This window comes from Ailuropoda melanoleuca, chromosome 2 (assembly GCF_002007445.2).
Source record: "Ailuropoda melanoleuca isolate Jingjing chromosome 2, ASM200744v2, whole genome shotgun sequence".
Lineage (NCBI taxonomy): Eukaryota > Metazoa > Chordata > Mammalia > Carnivora > Ursidae > Ailuropoda > Ailuropoda melanoleuca.
The window spans coordinates 75,428,551-75,444,521 of record NC_048219.1 but is presented as its reverse complement, the minus strand read 5'-3'; the positions used below and the strand labels follow the sequence as shown (position 1 = coordinate 75,444,521).

The following is a 15,971-nucleotide window of genomic DNA, read 5'->3' as shown; positions in this document are numbered from 1 at the left end:
TGCGGATNAAATAAAATGCTCAATTCATGCTAGGCATTCTGTAAATTTTAGTACCTTCCCTAAATCCTCCACCCCCTATCTTCCCAGTAAAATAGAAGGTAGATTTATAATGTAATGCCATATACTGTAAATAACGGTAAAAAAATATACATTGATTTTGTATATAACTGATGGCTCAGCTAGAGTGTTAATTAGATTCATATTGCTTGATCATTTTTTAAGGGATTAGGAAGACTCAGACATTTGTGTAGAAAAGACAAAATGTTAAAGGGATATTTTCTTTGGTTCCATTACTATTGTCATTCTTGACTAAAATGATGAATCTTGCAGAAGGGGGATATTGATCGAGTCAATTCTACTTAAATTTTCTTTAAGAAATTTTTTAAAGATGTATTTATTTATTTTTTTATTTTAGAGAGAGAGAGAGCACATGTGGGGTTGGGGGCAGGCAGAGGGAAAGGGAGAGAGAATCTTAAGCAGATTCTGTGCCCAGCATGGAGCCCAATGTGGGGCTCGATCTCATGACCCTGAGATCACAACCTGAGCCAAAACCAAGAGTTGGATGCTTAATGGACTGCGCCACCCAGATGCCCCACTTTAAGTAGTTTTTGAGAAGCGGTCCTTGGGGGCATGTGCGAGTTGTCTGGTTTCAAAGCAACTGGATGAAATGAAGGGTGCTGTATATTTTTGCTAACAAGGACAGCTATCCCATCTTGCTGTGACCGTCCTTCTTGAGTTGCTTCTCTCTGGGAAGATGTTAGAAGAGCAGAATTCCAGCTTGGGGGAGAAGGGCAGTCCTGGGCAGCAGCCTTTTCTGTCCTGGAGCAGCCAAGTGGATTCCTCTTTGGGAGAGAGAGAAGTCGAGTTTCTATGACAATCCATGGCCGTTCTGCCAAGACTGCCAGCCAGGGTGCCTGGCAGTGCTAATTGCTATGCAGATATCCGTTCATTAGACTTTGACCTAGAATTACCATCATCTTTCAAAAGGTAGGCAGTGAATCATTGTTTTTGGCCCTTGCTTTGTCTCCTTTGGCCTAGGTTTGATTTGGATTAGAAATGCAGTCTCTGCAGGTCATTACCCATCTCAGTCAGGAAAGTTCCTGAAGGGTAACTTTGGTAAAGTTTTATTTGAAACAGAGTTTAAGTTAATAGTCTAAGAGCTCGGAGAGAACTGGTTGTAACCCAGCTGTGTCACTCAATGGCTCTACGATCTTGGACAACTTATTTGACTCCTCTAAGCCAGTTATTTCATCTGTAGAATGGGGATAATAATATTTTCATCCTCACAGGATTAGAATTGCCATGAGGTGTGGGCATGGATGAGGTGGGAAGGATCTCTGATGCCTGTGCTGGTAGCTGGAAGGACAGATAGCTGGCTGGCTGGCACCTGAGTCCCAACACTTGCAGCCGGCCACCTTCTAGACCAAACAGTTCTCCCTTTGGTTCTCCTCATCTTTAGTGATTCAATGTATTTCCCTTCCTTCACCCTTTTGCCCCTTGAGTTTGAGAATACTGAAAGCTGTGAAGAAACCTATAACAACCAAGTAGCAATGTGAATATACAACAAGCTTTGTTACTTCTCTCAGTAACCAACACACAGGGTTCATTTTATGTTTTTGTCTAATTCTCACTTTATACTCTCATCTTACTCTTAGAATTCTAGAGAGAACTGTAGATGTTGAGTGCTTGACTATGGGTGGCTTGAGATGCAATATCGTAAGAGGAGGTAAGTTCAGGTGCATCCTACCTAAAGAGGTCAAACCAATGACCAGGAGAAAACATTTATTGAGAACCTATGTTCAATAGGATGGCCAGATACCCTGGCCATAGAGATGGTAATATAGAGAATGGGGCTGTGGAATATGACCTATCAAGGTCATATCACAGTTGCAAAGAACTAGGGCAGGTTTAAATCCCAGCTCTGTGATGTCACCTCTCTGAGATTCATGTTTGTAATCTGCAAAATTAGGCAATGCATCTAACGCTTGGCACAGGGTCTGGGACTCCTAGTAAATAATAGCATTTATTTTCTTATCCATGCACCAAATGTGAACATTGCTATTGGAGCCCAGGTATGAAGCCACAGAAAATGAGTGCTCAAGTTCCTCCAGAAAACTTTTTAGAGTGAGGTGGGAATTCAGCACCACTAATTTACCTTGGACCATTTCCAAAAGGGCAGTGTGATGGCAGAACCATTTCCAAGTGGGATTTTATTGATGTAAAAAAAAACTGCACATGAACATAGAAAAAAAAATCTTTGGAAGTTTCTGTATTTTAAAAAATGTAGTGAAAATACTTAAATAAAGATTAGTTTTTCCCTTGTGGTTACACTGTGACTTTGAATGAAACCAATTAATTCCCACTGTGTCCAGCTAAACATCATTGTCTCATTAATGCTGGAGCCAACACTGTCCCAGCCGTGACTCACTGGGAGCAGTTGTATAAGTGGAAGGATTTTGCCTTTCTGCACTGTTAGCTGTCCCAACTTTTGATTTTTCTCTGTGAACATGGGTCCTAGTGTCTGCTGAACAGGGGCATTTTTTCTTGCCATGATATGCAAACAGCCTACATGTGAAGTGTATTTTTTTCCTCCAGATGCATTAACACACACACACACACACACACACACACACACGTATTAATCCTCTTCCCCACCCCCACTTTCTTCTGCTGTATTTCCCTGCCTCTTCTGCAAGGAACTGGAGCCCAGCCCTTAAGAGTTCTGGGCAGGCAGCAAAGTCTTAACATGTTGCTGGCGTGGGAGGCGATTCTGTGCGAGCAAGCTGGCTGCCACATCTGGGGGAGGCCCGGGTGATGAAAGATGGCAGCTGAGATGATGGGAGAGGAGTCAGTTTCCGGGAGGCAGGGGCAGGCTCCTCTCCTATTCCCCTCCCCTGGATCCAAATACCATTTGTGTGAATCAGCTGCCACTTGGCCTCAAGGGACTTTGCTGCCAGATGCTCCCCTTCCCCCTTCTTGAAGCGAGAGCCAAACCCCCTCCTGACCCCTCCACCTGCAGAAGTCTTCTAGGGCCACATGACTCTCGCAGGGTGTGCAGGACACAGCAGCAGGCTCTTCTCTTGTGCAGAATATTATAGGACTTTGCAAGTAAAAACGAAGGGACTGGAGTTGCTCTGAGTCACATCAGGGAGCATCTTTGCTGGCATTTTCTCTAATATTGTCGAACACATACTGACTAAATGCTTGAAGTGCACTATCTCATTTATCTTCACAACCACCCTAGGAAATACCTGCTGTGCTCCCTTGGTGACAGGGGAAGCAGGGTTTCAGCTCCAGGCCATGGGGCTCTATTACTACCCTTAATAGATAAAGAATCTGGAATGTGAGGTACGGGGAGATCCTGCTCTTTGTAAGCCTGGATACGTGGGTTGTGGAGGAACCGGAAGAGCCCTGAGGTTGCAGTCTCTCCTAGCCACTGGAGGGCAACAGGGTAGAAGAGCCCCCGAGGTCCCTGCATTTCCCTTACAACTCTTCCATTCTCTGGGAAGATTGCCAGTGAGGGTACTGTGCCAGAAATGACAGAAAGGTTCCAGCCATGGTCTGAACAAGTAGCCCTCAGCTGCTGCCACCTGCGGCAGCAAATACTGCTGTGCCTCCCCTGGTTGCTGTGGCTGGTTGCTCCGGAGGGCTCTGCCTCATGCATCTGGCATTGCCCTGAGTAATTCCAGAAAGCCACTTTGGTGACTGGACTCCACCTTGTTGCTGCGCCCTTACCTTGGTCTCCGTGGTGACTCAGCTGGTCCATCTTATTGCCCTCACTCACATGACTGCTGTGGTTTGCCCAAAATGCTTCTCATAACCCGGATTAGTACCCAAAAGAGCCTCTGTTACCTCATGTTTGCAGAACTTTCCACCCCGCACCCAATCCTTACCAGCTGCCTCCTCCTCCTCCCCCCACACCATTTTGAAGCAACTTGGAAATTCTAATGAACTTTGTATAAAGCTATAAACTTGGTATCCCTGTCCACGTCCCCCTAGTCTGTCTTTCCCTTGTGGTTGTCCTTCTGAGAATTAAACCAGATTCACAAGATTACAGAGATCTCTGAACTGCAATATACTATTTAGGATTGTTTGGTTGCAAGCAAAGAAACTAAGCCTGGCTAACTTAACACTGTAAAAACTGTAAGAGGGACTCTCTAGAGAGAGAGGGAGAGGGAGTAGAAAGGAAGAAGGAGGGAGAAAACTCCAACCATTCCTGTTCTTCTGGGGATCTACTGGATATTTAATTTTCAGGAAGGAGACTGATCTAACTTAATCCATGGGCCCTTGGTAGGACATCTTTGTTGACCATCCATCAAGACCACATGCTGTGGAGAATAAGACATGCCCTAAAGGAGTCCTTAGATGAAGGGGAAGTGAATGCCACCCAGGCACAGACAACCAATGTCCACCAAAGGCAAGGGGATATACCTTGATCTCTTTCTGAAGCATCTCTAGACATGACTGTGAAAACTTTTAGTTTCTTTGTAACTCAGGGTTCAACTTTATGGGTAGTAAAAAGAAACAATTTTCTCTAAAAATAAAAGTTGCCAAGGAATTATGGTTTTAACTCAAAATTTACTCTTTGAGTATGTCTAGCTTGCTTGGAACCACACAGTGGCATTTATGAACATACCTGAACAGGGGCACGTAAGAACCTGTGTGCTCCAGGGCCACATGCAGAAGTTTTTAGTATCCTGTTAGTTTAGACAGCGTTAAGATATTTAGACAGACATGCGTAAGGTTGAACCTCTCCATCTCTCATGAGTGCCCACGGACAGGCTCACTGTTTGCATTAGTAATTTTGCCTTGGGCAAGTATGGCCTTATGCTAAAAAAAAAAAAAAAATCTATTAGGGGATTGCCCTTTCTGGAGTCTCTCCCAGGATCTTGGACGTGGGCCTCCCATCTCTGTTATCATGAGGTCCCCATGTTCCCAAGTTAGTTATACAAAGGTCTTTTTAACAGTTGCTTTGTTCAGCTTTCTTCCTCTGAAAAGCCAGGCCCAGTGAGGTCTCATACAGTCTGTAGTCCGCCGGCTCACCTGAGAGGGCTGTGGAAACTCTTTCTGATGCTGTTCAGTAGAAAACGGAATTCAGCACAAATTCTGAATTCCCCTAAGTAGTCTCATTAGCAAGATGTCAAAAGCATCTTATTCTAAGGTGCTTTTGCCGGTCAGGCATGAGCTTTGAGGTCAGCCTTCCTGGGAGGCTCCAGATTCCTCTGCAAATCTTTTTACGGTCTGGCCCTATCTTCTGCCCTCATCTCCAACTGTTAGTTTCACACGATCCTTTCCCCTCACTTCACACACACGAAATTTCTGTCCCTCCACAGAACTTGCCGGCCTCTGACGTTTTTGTGTGTCCTTAGGCCTCTGAATGTTTGTGTATGCTGTCTTATTCTTATAATGCCCATCCATCTACTTTCCCACCAAGTGCACACCTTCTCTTCCCACCTCTTCACCCACGATGACCACCACCACCACCCCCAGCACCCACCTCTGCCCAGGCAGCTGGCTGCTCCCTCCCTCTGTGCCTTGGTAGCAATCTGAATCTACTCTACCCGAGCGCTCCTTTGTTCATAATTGTGCTTTTGGGTTGCCTCCTCCACTGGACAATGAGCCTTGGCACATAGCCCACGTTCAGTCAATCTGAATGATCGTAATGAGAAAGTAGTTTAGGCAAAATACAGTCCACATAAATTTGTAGAGGTCATAAAAGATCCAAAGTAATTGTCTCAACATAAAGCTATTGACAACAGAATTTGAATTGAGATGTCTTGACCCTAAAGAGTTGGATGTATCCTGTATTCTTTTCTCTTTGGTAAGATGTAGTATTTATTAAGAACTCTTTTGCAGGAGCTGTGGCTGTAGGCTTAGAAACTAATGGAAATAACTCCCAGCCATGGGTGCTCTAAAACTTACGTCCACGATGGCTAAGTTCACAATGTACTATTTAAGAAAGCGAACAATGTATGGTGCTTCCCACTTCACTGCTGGAGCTAACCTTTCCCTTTGTGGTTTAAGACTCTGCTCTGTGAAAGAAAACAGCGCCCCTAAAAACTCATTAGGGATAGCCCATTTGCGTGAAAATGCAGATGGCTTTTATCTTAGACTTAAATCTCAAAAACCACTTCTTGAAGTTTTTTGGAAAACCTTAGCTTCAGCTGGCAAAATGTTAGTACCCTAAGAGGAGAAGAGAAAGAGGGAGTTTTGGATTTAGTACAGCACAGAGGAATTCAGAGTCCTCTTTATCTCTGATTCTGACATTTCTACATATAACCTACATGTCATCTTCATTTAAAAATGTAATCACTTTAAAAGCACTAAACCATCCCATTTAAAAATAATCATAGAATGATTATATTTGCAAAGTAAAAAAGCATTCATACTTTATTCAAAGGCAGATTTTCGTATAGATACTACCAAGATGTCAGCTGGCATGTCTCTGTCCCTTGGTAAGGTAGATAATATCAGGTCAACACTCTCCCTCCTTCAGACCGCTCTTCCATGGTCTTTGAGAGTCCAGGGCTTTCCTTAGGATTCTTGAAAGTTCCAGAGGGTTGATTTCCTCTTGACCCATTCTAAGTCAATTGATAAAACCCTAAGTCAACTATAGGTTCAGACTCTTTCATGGATTTCCATTGTGGTGCAAAAAGTCCCATTGGGGCGCCTGGGTAGCGCAGTCGTTAAGCGCCTGCCTTCGGCTCAGGGCGTGATCCCGGCGTTCCGGGATCGAGCCCCACATCGGGCTCCTCTGCTATGAGCCTGCTTCTTCCTCTCCCACTCCTCTGCTGTGCTCCCTCTCTTGCTGGCTGTCTCTCTGTCACATAAATAAAAATAAAATCTTAAAAAAAAAAAAACCATTTCCGACGAGTATTTCAGGAGTAACAGAGGTTTTGTGATTTATCATCTAATCCCATTGGCTCTGCCCTCAGACCTTTAAACGTTCTCCTTTAGGTCTTTTCTCTCCCAACTTTGTCCTGCAGGGTCTTGGCTTCTACTTCAGATGGGCTCATCAGGAAATCTTCTCAAAAACGATGGGGCTTGCCTCCATACTGCCCAGAAGACGTTCTTGCCTTAGGCCCTGTGCTTTAGCAGCGCGTCCTGGCCCTCCTGCCGCTGTATTCCACACCCACATACACATCAAGAACAAGAAGTCATAGGGCCAGGGGATGTGTCCACGGGGAATTCACATCCCTTTTTTTACAGTGTGCTTCGGGCATCCAGCATTCCCAAATTTCCTGCCTGAACCCCCTCTGGCTCTCTTCCAAAGGCCTGCACAGGGTTCTTTGGCTCACCTGTTCTGTCTTCGTGAGGGCTGATGTGCGGCTGATGCGCTCACTCCCGGGACTGATGGATGGTCAAGGGACAGCTGTCGTGGGCAGACTTTGGATAGAACTGAGGTGTCCACGTGTGTGTGAGTGAGGCTGCTGTGGGGTGGGACAGAGCCAGGGGTGTGAGGAGAAGGAGAAATGGACCATAGTCTCTAGGCCATGGACAGGGGCCAGACTGGATCTCCCTGGGCCTTCGAGAAACTCCAAGTTGTCTAAAAGTTCTTAATTCTAACCTTAATTCCCAGATCATCAACAAAGTGCATTGATCAAGGTAGACGTGAAGAGCATATTTCATTCAACAGTTTGTTAGTTTGATTTATAACTTTTAAATATTTAGAAATATGATATGTGGCTTTCATTTGTACTCTTGCCCCAGCTGGCCCATTGCACTTAAAATGTATTTTCCTTCTAGTTGTTCAGACTATAACAATTTCTTCCCATCTCATGATATGTGGGTTTGCTTAAAGGAGGAAATCCCTGGATTTAAAAGCAAGATGGAGTATTTATAAATAACCAGAGAATCTCAATGCTGCTAAGCTAATTGTGTTTCTAAACAACTAATTGAGACCTTCACATATACATTAAAAAGATAAAATATAATTATTGATATATATCCTATTAAATGAATCAAGAAAGTTTGCAAAATGAATACTAATATAAATTATAGGTTATATAAATATGAGGAAACTTTAATAGAATACTAACGGAAAATAAGTTGTATAATAGGATAAAATAGGGTATAATAGGGTAAAATGTATAATAGGTGTAAAATGGCACTTTAAAAAATATTTATCATAGTAAAAATGGAAAGAATGCACACTAAAATGTGAAAGGTCTTTGGATGGAATTCCTGGTTATTTTATATTTAATATCATTTGAACTCTTCTGTATTGATCATTTATTACTTTTGTAAAAAGATAATTGCAGGAGGAAAATACTCAAAAGCCAGGGTAGGAAAAGACATTGCTGAATTTCTTTTCCCTGTTGATTATGTAGCAATAAAATGGTTATGTTTTGTGCTATGTTCCACTCAAGGAAAATTTTTCTAACAGGGCTAGATCTGTAGGGCCTGGGAGGTTTCTGCTGAGTTTATACAGTGTATGTTTCATTTAATTTCAATTTTACAGAAGGTCAAAGGATCAAGTCAATACACATGGATGCAATCAAGGAAGATTTTCACTTTATCTGGACCTCCTGTGTTGGGATGTTTGCTGGTTTCTTTTAAATATAAAGAGGTTAGTGGACTCAATTTCACATGTCATTAAAGAACATCAAGGTTTCCATCATATTTTATTTATTTTGTGGTCATTAAACATTATGTTGGAACGTATTCAGATGGGCATATTTTTTGTAATTGTTACACAGATTTTCCTGAAACTCGAATAAAGGTTATAGATGTTTGATTTGCCGAGACAGTTCTATAGTTCACAGACTCACTGGCCTTTGCATGAGTGATTATCATAGACAGATTGTTCCTCAGTTTTCTGTTTTTCTTGTTAAGAGGATGAAATGCTTAGATTTTAAATTTCCTTACTAATTATCTCTATAAACCCTTAATAGAGTTCATGTGATTTTACAACTCGGTGACATCTTCAGCCATTGCATTTATTTTGGCTAAAAAATTTTCTACAGCTTGGATTTTTTATGAACATAAAAGCTTTGGTTCCAAAAAATACCTGAAAAATTGTCAAACCAGATGCTCTCCTATGAGAGAGACCCTCAATCTGGCTGACACATGGGAGAGCCAATTAAGTAGTTAATTAGTTAGTTGATTTATTAAGGTTGGTCATTCAAAAAAATATTTCTCAACTTCTTGAATATTGTAGTATTTAAAACTCTCAGTACTTTCTTTTGTAGTGACAAGATCTTAGCAAATATATTTTATGTTCCTATTACTACACAAGGCTGGAGGAGTTAGGAAAACTGGAAGCAAAAGGCAGTAGGACTTATAATGAGAAATGATGGCATGTGTCACGGTCTGATCTTGGGTTTTGGCATCAGGCAGACCTAGGTTTGAATTCTGGTTCTGCTATTACTGGCTTGCTTGTGTGACTACGGGCAGTCTTTTTAGTCGTCAAAAGCTTTACCATAAAGCTTAATGAAGTCCACCCTCTAGACTAGGAGTGAACATAATACATGTGAGCATCTGGCACATGGTTGAGGGAAGCTGGGTAAGAGGAACACAGTGGGAAATGGCACAAAAACAGTTGGGGGAGGGAAGGGAAGGAAGAAAGATATGGTAGCTGAAAATGGGTGGCAATCAATTCATAGTGGGGTTTCAAAGGTGCTTTGTGTTCTGAAGACCTTTATTTAAATAACTTTTACCTTTCCTTTTTTGGGATGACTAGTCCTTGTTCTTTAGTGTTTCCTTGCAGTCTCTACTTTCAACCCCTAATCATCTTGGCTTTCCTCTGGAGTTTTATACTTCTCTCTCTGGGTGTGGATACTGGGAATGTGAACAGTACTCCGTGCCCAGTATCCAGCATCCACTGGTGAGAGTGGAAATAAGAATGACATCACTCTTGCTCTCCCCTTCTCTTTGTAACTAGTCAAGAGAAAGAGAAGTGAGCATCAGAGGACAGTTTAAATATATATTTCTAAGTTACTGACCAAGTGTGCTGCAGAGAGCCCATACCGTAGTGATTGTTAATACTCTCAGAGTGTCTACTGTGCGCCAGGCACTGGTCCAGGAATTTTACACATATTAATTTATTAACCTCACAGCAACTCAATCCAGTAGATACACTCCACAGACCAAAGTACAGAGAGGTTATATCCAAAGATACAGAGCTAGCAAGGGACAGACCTAGGAGTTGAACCTATGCAATCTGACTCCAGCAAAAGCCCTTATAACAACTAGTGTGACAACAATCTCACACTAGTTAAAGGCACTAGATCTTGAGTACTTAAATAAATAATTTGGAAAATATGTAGAGATTTATATGACAGGCTGGGGGTAGGAGTAGGAATGGAGTAGTTTCAAGATGCGGGACCACAGCAAATAGGAGGTTGGGGGTGACAAAAGCCAATGTCTCTGTTGTATTGGAGAAGTGGAAAATAAGATTGGATTGACAATTTGGAGCCAAATTATTTCTCACAATACGTGATATTATAGTCTATTATAAAGAGTCTCCAATAGGATAGGCTACAAGGAACCTCTGAAGATTCAGAGCTAGGCAACATGGTAAGTGGACACCACGGGAAGAATGAACTAACAAGGTTACAGGTCATACGTAAAAGGATAAGGTACAAGTAAGATGAAAAAAAAAATGCTTGATGATAGTTTAGATGAAAACAAGGTAGTCCAATCTTTCATGGTTTTGAGTCTGATGGACTGGGAGAGAGTGTGGGTACCTTTAGAATCAGAATTTTGAGTTGGAAGGGACTTTAGGAAAAAATCTAGTCCAACTCACTAAACCAGTTAGTCAAGAAAAACCAAGGCCCAAGAGATTGCCCCAGGACACAGGGGAAGATGAACTTGTATGACTTAGTAGATGCCCTCTAGAACTTACAACATTATTGCAAGTGAATGCCACGTGGATGGGCTGTGTGTGAGGCCCATCAGGCATTCAGGATGGTATTTGCTGCAATCATGACCAGCTGTTTGACTGAAGTGGAAAATTGAGAAGAGGAGCCATTTTAGGGAAAACTTTACCAGACTTTTTTTTTTTTAACCAGATCATTTTTTGATGGGAGAGGCAGGAGTAGAGAGCAGATAATGACTTTGCACTTGGCAGTTTTTTTGAACGTAGAAAAGGAATGTCAGCTGTGTTAAAGTTTGTTCTCAGAAGTAAGTGGATTTGGATGAATACTGACTAAAACTAGCTTACTTTTAAGGGAGAGTGTTTTTCTTTTCATTTTAGAGATTTAGAACTTTAGATATAACACATGTGAATTTACTAAGCATTGACGAGATAATTATTCATTTAGAAACTACCAAATTCACTTCCATTTGAAGAGTATGTTAATGAATGATTTTCTGTATATCCTTATAATTCTGTATAATCCTCTGTTGAATTTCTGATACATTTTATCTTCTGAGATAATTAGGTAAAGTCAGAGGACAGCAATGGTTCTGGAAGTTTAATTTATTACTTTTCTTCTACATAGAAGCCTCGGGGTTTAAAACAATTCGTAATTGAATATTTATTCCTTATTTAATTGAAGTTACAAGTCCTTTGTCTAAAATAAATCAAGATAAAGCATTCCATGGTGACATGAAAGTTTTCTTTTGGCATGTGTTGTTGGGAACTTGAGCACTGGTTTTTCTTTATAGGAAAAAAAAACCTTTTTATCTCACACTGTGGACTTTATAAGTTCTAATATAAAACATGCTTTTGATGGCAGCCTAACTGTTGTAAAGCCACGAGAACAACAAAACTAATTTTATGTTTTAAAGTATGTTATTTTCTTGACCACTGAGGAAAATCTCTCCTTTCTACACTAGAATTAAATCTACCATTTGATTTCCTCCTCTTGTAGTTGATAATATCCCTTTCTTGTATAAAGGACTTTTTAAAGTAGAGAAATTGTTTCCTTATCATAGAAAATTTAAGGAAGATAAGAGAAAAAGAAAACAGCAAATGAAATAATATAATAACAATTGCCATATAAATTTTTAATAAAAAATTAAGCTTCTGAACTTCTTCAAAAATTAAAAAAAAGAACAAAGCTTCAAATTGAGAACAACATCTATATCCAATATTAAACCTAATGTCTGTGGGCAATCCTTTTCCCTTGGGGGCCTTTGAAGCAAACCATTTACTTTTCACGGGTTCTTCCTGAAAGGAAATATTGTTCCTTTCGAAACCATTCATTTGAGTATTATTTGACTTGGATTTTAGCCCTATTATTTTTGCAGCATAAAATAATATTTTTTCAGAAATATTTTTTAGGATTGATTTGATCCATCATTTATTAATTAGGAAGACTCTATGATCTTTAAATCAGTGTTGGTTAGAAGAAAAGAAAAGATATCTAAATAGCTTAAGCAGGGAAGCTTCCCTAAATGAGTGGCAAAGATATTAGTTCATACATGGTTAAGAAAAAATAGAAATGCTTGTTCGTAAAAGTATAAGATTCAAAAATGTATCCTCACTAAAGTGAAACATTCTTTTTGAAAATATTAGCAGGATGGGTAGACGGCCTTTTTTTTTTTTTAAGATTTTATTTATTTGAGAGATNAAATAGAAATGCTTGTTCGTAAAAGTATAAGATTCAAAAATGTATCCTCACTAAAGTGAAACATTCTTTTTGAAAATATTAGCAGGATGGGTAGACGGCCTTTTTTTTTTTTTTAAGATTTTATTTATTTGAGAGATAGAGCAGGAGAGGGGAGGGGCAAAGGGAGAGGGATAAGCAGACTCCTGGCTGAGCGGGGAGCCCAATGCAGCACTCGATCCTGGGACCCTGGGATCCTGACCTGAGCCGAAGACAGACATTTAACTGACTGAGCCGCCGAGGCGCCCCGAACCTAGTGATTTCTAAGGCATCTACCTGTGGTGAAAGTGCTGTCAGTGGCATCACACCCCCAGTCCCCTGAGCAGCCTCTCTTTCTGTTAATACCAATGACACCAGCTACCCCTGGCCCCTCAATACTACTACACCTCAGTGTTCTCTCGCTCTTCCTTCCCCCAGTCCCATGACCCCCGTGCTTGTCTCATGCTGTCACCTGCTGGAACAAATAGTCTCTGAGGCCTTCAGTGGAGCGCTACTAGAGAAACACCTGCCACCAAGAAAGTCTTCCTAGTTCCATGCCCATTTTCACCTCTCCAAACCCTTCTTGTATTCTGAGCCCGTAGGAGAGAATTTAAAATCAAAGTTGCTGACTCCAAACAGCACAGAATTTACTTCTTTCTTTACTCTGATACATGGGTTGCACTGTATGTTAGAAATCAGGAAAAGAGAATTTCAACGACTCAGAGAACTCACCTCTACTTTGGCAGAACTTTCTGGTGCCATCTCATGATTTCCCACCCACGTATTAAAAGCTACAGCAAACTCCGGCACCTCAGCGGCTCAGCTGGTTAAGCATCTGACTCTTGGTTTTCAGCTCAGTTCATGATCTTAGGAGTGAGTTCGAGCCCCACGATGGACTCCTGCTCAGCACAGAGTCACTTGAGATTCTCTCTCCTGCCCCCTCTGCTGCTCCCACTTGTGTTCTCCCTCTCTCTAAAATAAGTAAATAATGGGGCGCCTGGGTGGCACAGCAGTTAAGCGTTTGCCTTTGGCTCAGGCCTGATCCTGGTGGCTGGGATCGAGCCCCACATCAGGCTCCTCCCCTGGGAGGCTGCTTCTTCCTCTCCCACTCCCCCTGCTTGTGTTCCCTCTCTTGCTGGCTGTCTCTATCTCTGTCGAATAAATAAATAAAATCTTTAAAAAAAATAAAATAAATAAATCTTAAAACAAACAAACAACAACAAAAACAAAAAACTATGGCAAACCATTCCATAAGCTCTATTTAAAAAAACAAAGAAGTATAATGTTACTTTTAATCAATTGGATTCTGTTTAGCCAGGAAAATAAACTACTTACAAAAAAGTATAGTACTTAAAAGGCTGTCTAGGAGTGCCTGGGTGACTCAGTCTGTTGAGTCTGACTTCAGCTCAGGTCAGGATCCCAGGGTCCTGGGATGGAGCCCTGCATTGGGTTCCTGGCTCAGCAGGGAGTCTGCTTGTCCCTCTTCCTCTGCCCCTCCCCATCACTCCTGCACTCTCTCTCTCCCTCTCAAGTAAATAAATAAAATCTAAAAAAAAAAAAGAAAAGAAATCATTAGGTCTGATTCTTAGCAGGTAGAGGAGATTTGAGAGGAGACACAGAGTTCAAATGTGCATGTGGCCAAAAAGTGAGAATAACAAGTAGAGTTTATACAGTTAAGAATAGCATACTTTATTTTGGATACACACTTTCATAAATCATTAGTCATTGAGCAAAGTCAGAGGGAGAGTGTAAATTCTGACAAGTTATCTGTCTTATTTCACACTCAATCTCTAGCATTAGAAAATATAGATGATCAAAAATTATTTAATAAATGAGTTAATTATCACAGACCAATTTGGAATCCTAGAAGGGGAACAAATGGACTCAGATAAGGAAAGTAAACCCCCAAAGCAGAATTGAGATGGGCCTTTAGCTACTTCCACTGTAGACCTCCTAATCCCTGGGGAAGGAGGGATTACAGCTCAGCAAAACCGCACCTGTAGGAGACATATGGAATGGGCCTCAATGAATATTTTATGAAGCATGTATGGTTTGCTGTTGAGTTGCTTCAATAATTTTTCACCAGTTTTTTTTTTCTTCTACAGTACAAATTTAAGAAGACATTTTTATGCTCTGTAAATCAGATATTGAATCAGGGTTGGCCCTAACTGACTACCTGGAAGTCACTCCGAAGCGCTCTAGCCAGGGTTTCCACTCCTGCCTTGGGGGCAGTGTTATAAAGGGCATTCTCACAGGGACTAGCTTTGAACCCATCCTCTGGTGTGCACTGACCTGGGTTCAGGTAATAAGAATGACACTGCTGTCATTAGTTTCCACTGAGTCTTTCCCTTGATTGTGTGTCTGCTGTTTTCTCAACTGTTCCCTGAGCGGGTGGCTCTCCGCCCCTGTGTTCCTACCCCAATTCTCTCAAATACAGATCTCACAGCTTGCACGGTCTCCAGTAAAACTCAGTTCAGCACTCCTCAATTCTTCTAACCACCCAGTTACAAAGCCTCAGAGTCATTGTTTTAAAAGATTTATTTATTATTTTAGAGAGAGAGAGCGCACAGGGGGAGAGACAGAAGGAGAGGAAGAGAGAATCTTAAGCAGACTCTGAACTGAGTTCAGAGCCTACTGCAGGGCTTGATCTCAGGACCCGGACATCACCACGTGAGCTGAAATCAAGAGGGGGTTGCTCAACTGACTGAACCACCCAGCCACCCTGGGAGAGTCATTGTTAACTCATCCCTGCCTGTTGTCCCCACCAAGTCCAGTCGATCCTGTAAAATGCTCCACAGCTGTTTCTCAGTCTTAGTCCTTTTCATCTTCTGCCTCGTACGGTGCAGTAACTTCTTAATTGGTCACCTGGCCTCCTCAAACTATCTTTTTCAGACATACCGTGGTCAGAGTTTTCATCCCAAATTCCCACTTCAACCATATTTCTCCCCTCTTCAAAAATCTCCAGTGGCTTTTTGGTACCCCTGTTCTATCTTGCCTTTGAGAACCTCCATGATCTGACCCCCCTAAAACAGTCCAATGTTACCTCCTGATACCATCTGTCTGGTCCAGCCAGCCCGTTTCTTATTCCCTAGTTGTCCACAAAAGCTTTGTTTGTTCTGAATTCTGTGTTTTTATCCATGTTATTCTTCATTTGGAAAACCCTTCCTTGCTACAGGTGCAGGTCAAATCCTACCTCTTCTATAAAGACTTTTAAAATGGCTTCATTTTTCTTTGATCTCCCACTTCCAGCACATTAATGTGTTTATTATCTACATAATTCTTTTTGGTCCTTTCTCACAGGCCATTTCGCAATATGATTTAGCTATTTCATGGTCTCCATTATACATTATTTACTTCTTTATACGTGTTCTTGTCCTCAGCCTGGTACTATATAAATATACAGAAACTCAATAAACATTTTCAGACCTGATGAATGCA

The 15,971-nt window shown here is 41.4% G+C and overlaps 1 long non-coding RNA gene across 1 annotated transcript in view; it reads left to right on the top strand.

The window, feature by feature from the left end:
* The window catches only part of LOC117796346, a 23,200-nt gene extending 14,431 nt beyond the window's left edge, over window positions 1-8,769 (top strand). Inside the window, exon 5 of the long non-coding RNA XR_004620757.1 lies at window positions 8,462-8,769. This is a non-coding gene — a long non-coding RNA (uncharacterized LOC117796346). The remainder of the gene's footprint in view (window positions 1-8,461) is intronic.
* The last annotated feature ends 7,202 nt before the right edge of the window (window positions 8,770-15,971 follow it).